Source organism: Lissotriton vulgaris, chromosome 2_1 (assembly GCF_964263255.1).
Source record: "Lissotriton vulgaris chromosome 2_1, aLisVul1.2, whole genome shotgun sequence".
Taxonomy (NCBI): Eukaryota; Metazoa; Chordata; class Amphibia; order Caudata; family Salamandridae; genus Lissotriton; species Lissotriton vulgaris.
This window is the reverse complement of record NC_141687.1, coordinates 1,084,148,545-1,084,156,373: the sequence shown is the minus strand read 5'-3', so window position 1 is coordinate 1,084,156,373 and position 7,829 is coordinate 1,084,148,545. Positions and strand designations below refer to the sequence as shown.

At 50.5% G+C, this 7,829-nt stretch overlaps 1 non-coding gene across 1 annotated transcript; it reads left to right on the top strand.

Annotated features, from left to right (window-relative positions):
• Positions 1-364: 364 nt before the first annotated feature.
• Positions 365-471, top strand: LOC147731630 (U6 spliceosomal RNA). The gene has a single exon (XR_015308857.1). It is a non-coding gene; the product is annotated as a U6 spliceosomal RNA (small nuclear RNA).
• The last annotated feature ends 7,358 nt before the right edge of the window (positions 472-7,829 follow it).

Here is a 7,829-nt window from a genome sequence, read left to right as displayed (position 1 = left end):
GTCCTCCTGGCCTGCCGTCTTGTGCACCAGTGCTTCGAGGGTCGGTCGACCTGGCGCATGTCCTGTACCTACGGGCTGTCTTTCCCCAGGGGTCCGACTTGGTGGAGGCGGTTCGACTGTGTCGGTCCTGGCCTCCGTTGCCTGGTCTCGCCCTGGCCCCGGTGGTGTTTCGGCGCCTGGGGCATCGTATCGGTCGGCCTCCGGTGGCTCTGTTCACGGAGGGGGTCTCGGCCCTCCTGCCCGGGTTCTGGTCTCTCCGCCCGGGTCCTTGTGGTTGCCCTGTCTTTCGCTTGACCTTTCGGTCTACTGTACGCGTTTCCCCCGTGCCCTCTGTTATCGCGGGTCCTCTACTGGATTCGCTTGGGTGCTCGCTTCGGCAGCACTTGCACAACAATTGGAACTATACAGAGATGATTGGCGTGGCCCCTGCGCAAGGGTGACACGCGATTTCGTACAGCGTTCCATAAGTAGCCGGGCCGGGGTGCTCCTGGGTGCTCACTTCGGCTGCGAGTGGACTACGGTTGGAACGTTACGGTGCAGTGTGACATGGCTCCGGCGCATGGTTGGCACGCGCATTCGGGTGGCGTTCCTGTTTGGGTTCCCGGCGGGGTCCGCCGCCCCTGGTACCCTCTCCTGTTGCGAGCGGGCGGGTCAGGCCTACGGGCGGATCCCGGTTCTTCCCGTTCCATGGTTGGTCCGGTGTCGGTGTTGGCCGGCTCCTTCGGCTGGCCTGGCTCCGTCTACAGGCCTGATTCTGGCGCGTTGTGTTGCCCGCGCCTCCGTGGACCCCTTGCGGGTCTTGGATTTCCCGGCTGAGGGGTTTTTTCCTTGGGCGTGGCTCCTTCTGCCCGGGGGGCCCGTTGGGCTGCCTTGCGGGCCTTCCGCAGTCCGGTGTTCGACGGGCTGGTTTCCCTGGTGGCTCGCTTGGCTCCGGAGTTGGTTTCTCCGTCGCCCTCGGGCGCGCTGCCTGTCTCCCCCTTGGGGTTCTCTCTCTCGTTCTACGAGCTCTTCAGGGTCCGCCCTTTGTGCCCCTGGCCTCCGCCTCTCCTTTGAGGTGGGTTTATTCCTGGTGGCAGTGGTGTCTGCTGGGCGGAGGGGCGTGCGGGGGTCATGCCTCCGCTCCCCTCCCTTGTTGCGGGTCTTGCCGGACTGGCTGTTCCTCCGGCTTGTCCCCCGTTGCCCTCCCGGGGTTCCTTCCCTGGTGTCCCGGGCTCGGGTGGTATCTTTACCGCCTTTTCCCTGCCGACGAGGTTCCTCTCTTGTCCGTGCTGGTTCACGGCGTGCTGTTTTGGCTTATCTTGGCCGCACGTATTTACTTACCCGGTGGGAGGGCCTGCTTGTGTCTGGTGGCCCGGTTCGTTCGGGCCACTGGCCCTCTTTCCACCTTGGTTCTCTGGCTTCCACAGGCTATCTTCCCTTCCTACGCTTCGCTGGGTTCGGTGGATCCGGCGGGGGTCCAGGGTCGGTCCACGGGGTGTGGCCCGGTGTCCTGGGCCCCCTTCAGGGTGTCTCCTCTGTGGAGATTGGTCGGGCGTCGACGGTGTCGTCCCCCGCCTTGTTCATGGGACTCTTTCAGTCCCGGGGGTCTTCGCTGGGGCCGTTCGGTAGGCGGGTGCTGCGGCTCCTGGCTGGCCCACTTTTCCTTTATATCTTGATGTCAGGTTTCCTGGGATCCCTGTTTTCTTGTCATTTGATTCTACTTCAACCTTGGGTTGGTTTCTCTGCATCACCGTGTGGTGTGGTTTTTATGGTGGTCAATGAAGCCTTGTTGGCTTGGGTATTTGCTCACTTTGTAACTCAGGGGGCGAGGAAGACTTACGAGGAGGTAATGCCCCGGTTACTTACCGGTAATCTTCATTACTCCGAGTATAGTCTTCCTCGCCACATGAGTTCCCTCCCCCCCTCCCTGTCTGGCTATCGGCTTCATTGTTTGCTTGGTAGATCAGGCTGTTGGTTGGGCCGGTCCGCCTCTTATAGAGGTCAGGTGGGACTGGTCGGCAATGTTGGGAGGGGGTGGGAGGTGGTTTCTTTTTGCTTTGGAGGGTTCTGTTGTGGAGCTAAAGCTCACTTTGTAACTCATGTGGCGAGGAAGACTATACTCGGAGTAATGAAGATTACCGGTAAGTAACCGGGGCATCACTGGTGATCTACAGGGGGAGATATGTACAACTTTTGCGGATGATGGTTCATCATCTTGGCAGATAAAGCTAATCGTGTGTACATCATTCCCCCCCGAGGGGCATTTTAAAGCATTAAGAAATAGGTCTAGGCTGTGCGGTAACCCTATTAGCTGTTTCCCTCTCCATCACCCGCCCATGGAATTGTTAGTTGGTTTTATGTGAGATAGCAGATTAGCCAGATGTGTGTTGTCATTTAGGACCAGGGTAGCGTCATTTATGCAGGTCAAAAAGTTCTCTAAGTGTAAGGTGTTGAAGGGGTGCATAAACGCGCAATGCATGGGGGAGGCAGTAGTTGGGTACCCGCGGTGCGTGATGGGTTCCAGGACCGCTGACAGAAGTTATGTGTCACTCAGGGCCAAAGAGCTGGAGAACCCGGAGTTTTGGGGGTTTGAAGCACTTAAATTCCATGCGCATAAGGCAGTGTATCAGTTTTTTGCCATATACGCTGGAACTTCCTATCTGTGTAGCCTAAGCGGTGAGAAAGCCGTTCCATTGACAGGAGATGCCACATCCCAGAAAACCACTCGCAGAGAGGGGCAACTCTTCCAAGCACATGCTATGATCTGCCTCGCAGCTTATATTAAATCGCTTACACGCACCCAATCAGTGTGTCCCACAGCATGGATGCCAGGGTGACGTATGCCTAAGACAATCGTGTGGTGAAGATGTGGAAGCGGAAAACCTATGATGCCCTAATATGTCCCAGGACGTCCTTTCAGTATGTACCTATCACTTTGCATGACCATCATATATGGCACAGGGTTAATTTTTCTTGTCCACAGCGCCAGCATACACTGGGGACAGTGCAATAGATGGCAGCTAGGCGGGCAGACATATGATACCATTGGAACATCAATGTATATGCAGTCTCACAAGAGGAGAGACTGCAGTAGGTTTCAGGGATGTTGCTCTATACTGTTTCCCATTGTTTGGTGGTTATTTCCCCGGGGGTAGCATTTTGCCAAGCGGTTTGATAGTTATGGGTGCGGCTGGGGGCGGAGTGTTGAAATACCTGGTAGGTTTTAGAGATCAGTCCTCTAGTGCCATCAAAGGCATGTACTAGCTTCTCAAAAAGGGTTAGGGGGCAAACAGCTGCTGCGTGTACCCCTGGGTGTAACGCCCATTGCCCCAACTGGAGGTATTGGAGCTATGGGGTGGCAGGAAGTGCGAATTTGGTCCTAAAGTCTGCAAAAGACTTCATGGTGTCTCCCTCAAAAATATCCCTTACCGTCCAGCAGTCTCCATCAGCTTAGTTGCAAAATGCAAGTGTCGACAGGCCTGGGTGGAAGTCAGGGTTGGGCGCTATGGGGGTATTAGGGGAGGGGAATGTGGTGAGCCCCCTCTTCCAGGCTATTCTATCCCAAATTTCTAATACCGTCCTGGTCGGGGTTGCGATGTAGGCTCTGTTTGGGCGGGCTCATCTGCGCATCCAAGCAAGATCCCACAGGGGCCGTCATGCCACCATTCTGTCCATGTGAAACCACTGCTTTTTACTTTCACGCACAACCCACTCAAAGATAGATCTCAGATGTGCCACCCAATAATATTTCAGCAAGTTTGGGCAATCTAAGTCCCCCGTTGCGCGGCTGCATCAGTAGTGAGTGAGCTTTGCGGGGTTGCTTCCCATTCTATATAAAGGCGCCCAGGTCCCTCTGGAGGCGTTGAATGTCCAACTGTGGAATCGATGTGGGCAATGTCTGGAAAATATGCAGGACCCATGGGAGGATATTCATTTTAATGGCATTAACACGCCATAGCCAGGAGATATAGAGAGGCTTCCACTCTGCAGGTCCGTCAGGATAGAGCAACGAAGGGAACAGTTAGCACGGGACCATGAGGTAAGGGTGAGAGTGATATGGCTGCCTAAGTACCTTATAGAGTCTCACAACCACTGAGAAGGGATTATGCTCTGCATTGCTTGTACCTCTGGGGTCAAAATGTTATGGTTAAGGACAAGCAACTAAGTCATGCTGATCTTGAAGCCAGAGAAGGCCTCAGAGGTCTGTACGTTTTCTACAGCACTAGGGAGCAAGATGGCAGGTTGAGTGAGAGAAAGGAGGAGGTCATCTGCAAGCACTGTGATTTTATGCACCTGGCCGCAAAGGGTATGTCTTTAATCCCATCCGAGACCTCCACGCGGATAGCAAAGTGTTCTACTGCCAGCGCAAAGAGCATGGGTGAGAGTGGGCATCCCTGTCGCGTGCATCGGTGCAGGGAGATCAAACTCAGGTCCTACCCTTCCACTCGGATGTTGGTGGTCGGAGCCATGTACAACGCCATGATTTTGGAGATAAAGGCCTACCCAAGGCCTATTTTGTGTTGTACCGCCTTAAGGTATGTCTAATCTACCCTGTCAAATGTCTTCTCCGTGTCGAACGAGAGATGACAGGGGGGAATATCAAGTCGGAGTGTTTAGTCTACTAAATAGTCTATACCCCGGACGTTATCAGCCCCCAGTTTCTGGCGAGTTAAACCCACCTGGTTGGAATAAATGAGGCCAGGGAGATAAGGGTTGAAGCGGGTAGCTAGGATTTTAGCAAAAGGTTAGGCATCCGTATTGAGAAGGGCTATTGGGCGATATGAGGAGCATTATCCAGGGTCTTTCCCCACTTTAGGTATTAGAGAGATTTCCGCCATTGCCATTGTGGGGGTAAGACCAGTGTCATGAGAAAGACCTGGCACTGGCTGACATAACCAAGTTTCTCAACCAACTACCAGCTCCGGTGGAGGTGCCTACCGATTTCATAATTGACTTATTAACTATAGCAATGAAGAAAAACTTTTTCTTTTTTCAAGGTCACTATTACATCCAAACTAAGGGTGTGGCGATGGGGGCAGCCTTAGCCCCAGACCTGGCTATTATTTACATGAACAATTTTGAACAGTCATTCATCTTCGAGAACAACCCCTACCAACAGAGGATCAACCTATGGAGAAGATACATAGATGATATCTTGATGGTATGGACAGGAGACGAGACCGAGCTAAATCTCTTCCATGAGTGGCCAAATCAATGTGACCCAGACAGCAAATTCACACTGCAATCTAACACCACGGAAATTGCATTGTTGGACAACAAGATCTGCTGTGATGACAACGAGCTGTACACCACTTTTATATGGCAAAACAACGGAACGCAATTCACTATTGAGGTATACCACCCGAGGGTACTGCGAGATACCCTCCCGGATGGTCAATTTTTACGTATCAGGAGGAATTGCTCTAAGAAAATGGACTACATGGAAGAACCTGATGACCTGTGTTCCAGACTCTTATCCAGAGGTTACCCTAGGAGAATGGTTAAGAAAGCGCAGAAGAGGGCATGGTTTAGCCCATGTGATGAACTACTGACCCTTAAGGACAGAGGAGACATCTCACTACAGAGGTTGATCTGCATGATGACCTTTTTGACGAGGAGCAATGCAATAAAGAAAGTGATCAATAAACATTGGAGTCTAGTGTCTGACGACATTGAACAACCTGCACCACCAATGCATGCATTCAGGAAAGCCAAAAGCATCAAGGACCATGTGGTCCATTCCTTTTTGGAAACAGAAAAGAGTCAAACCCTTCAATCTATGTGGAACTTACCACCCATAAAGGGGCACCACAAGTGTGGTCAGTGCAAGGCCTGTGCCACTACCATTCAGACAAATACCTTCCCACATAAGCAACACATGATTGACCTACAAGTCTTCACTAATTGCAACTCAATGAATGTGATTAATGGCATTATATGCCCTTGTGGTCTATTGTACGTAGGCCAGACACAGCATAAGGCCAAAATGAGAATACTCCAACATCAAAGCAGGATACGATGTCAGGTCCAGGGTGCCCCCCTAGTGGAACATTTCTCCAACCAGGGCCATACTCCAGAACAACTAAAATGGCTAGTTTTGGAAAAAGTGGAACTGGGCCCCAGAGGAGGAGATATTGGTTCCCTTCTGAATATAAGAGAATCAAAATGGATGGTACAGCTTGACACTATCACCAATGGGCTCAACAAATTTGACACCAGTAATGCCCTACTTGCATGTCCGAGCACAGAACGATAGACTAAGTTCAGGGGACTCCCCTATTTTTTCATTGTTCTCCCCAAACCTCCTTCTAACATTGGTAGCTCACACTGAAAAATTCACCAACTGTTACTGCTACTGTACTAAATGATGTTCACAGGCCTGTGAATTGTCTTCTTCAAATATACTGCCTTTACTTACAATAGCTCCTATTGTCTGTTTTGTTTACCATTCCCCGACGGGAAGATTAACTATCTGACTGTCAATATCACCACGTAATATCCAATGTCTGGATTACTTTAACCTTATTTTACCTTAAACCAGTACATGATTGTATCATATTGTGTAGTTCCAGATTTTTGCATACTATATAATATCACTATTTATTATCCTGTGTTTGGCATGCATGAACCAGATGAATTTTAGGAGTACATGAGTTCATCTTACTGTGCAGCTTAATATTTTTGTTTACTTTAAAACGTTATCCATTATTTACCATAATGTTATGTCTTCAGCAACGCCGTTAATGTGATCAATCAAGAGAGTTATTCACAGCAGGTTCCTAACTTCAACAAACCCCGTCCTTGCCCTCTGCCCAGTCAGTGTATTACTCTAACCGAAATATATAGGCCGGTTTTGTACCGTTTATGTAATTCCTCCACTTTTAAAATGTCTCCTTGAGATATTTCATTATAATTGTTATGCCGCTGTATTTTACGTTAAGACCTGCAAATTGCCTTTCCGGCATACTTTAGGCATAGTCTTTCCTCTCATTGCTTGAGCACTAGCAACCAGCGCCAAACGGGCGCGTCAAACGTGGTGCTCTCGTGCACGCAAGATACGTAACGTCAACACTATTTAACTACAAGCGACTGATGTGCCTGTTGTTCCCGTTCCGTTGGAGCTGGCAGGCTGTTGCTTGGTGAGTACTTGTTCTGAGAGCGTAACGCGCACATTTAGAAACGCTTTCTTTGTGAGTGTAACGCGCACATTTAGAACCGCTTTCTTTATTATTTTTGACTTGTACGTTGCATACTGGCATTACTGGTTTTGACATAGATTCTTCACTCTCTCTGTGCTGCCTCGCACAAGAGTCATTTTAACTACTGGATAACATGTTGCAGAGGCACAACCGTTTATAATTTCACTTTAGGATTGGGTTATTTTGTCTCGCTAGCGGACACGACCACAACGTCATCCCTAGTGTTCACCATCCCTCGGTTTTCCAACCGAACACTGCCATGGTCTCATTTTAAGTTAAGCATGGGCGGAAAATCCGTTACGCTCGCGGATTTTGCGGATTTTCGGGAAATTCGCAATCCGCGAGATTTGCGAATTTCTCGCAAAATCCGCAAATTCGCACACGCAGCGGATTTTTTTTGCGGCGCGCGGCGTTGGTGATACAATTTTTGCGGCGCGCGGCGTTTATCATCGTTTGCCGGGTTGTTTTTCTCAATAGTTTGCGAGTGCTGCGCCATTTTGGATCTTGCTGTGTGATCCCGCGGGATTTGGCGAGCGCGATTACGTCATCGCGGCTTGCGAGCGAGAGTTTGTCAACGCGAGTACAGCGAGATCACGTCTCGCGGTACTTCGCAATTGCGAGATTTGAGATGCGGCGAGCAGCAAGAATCTC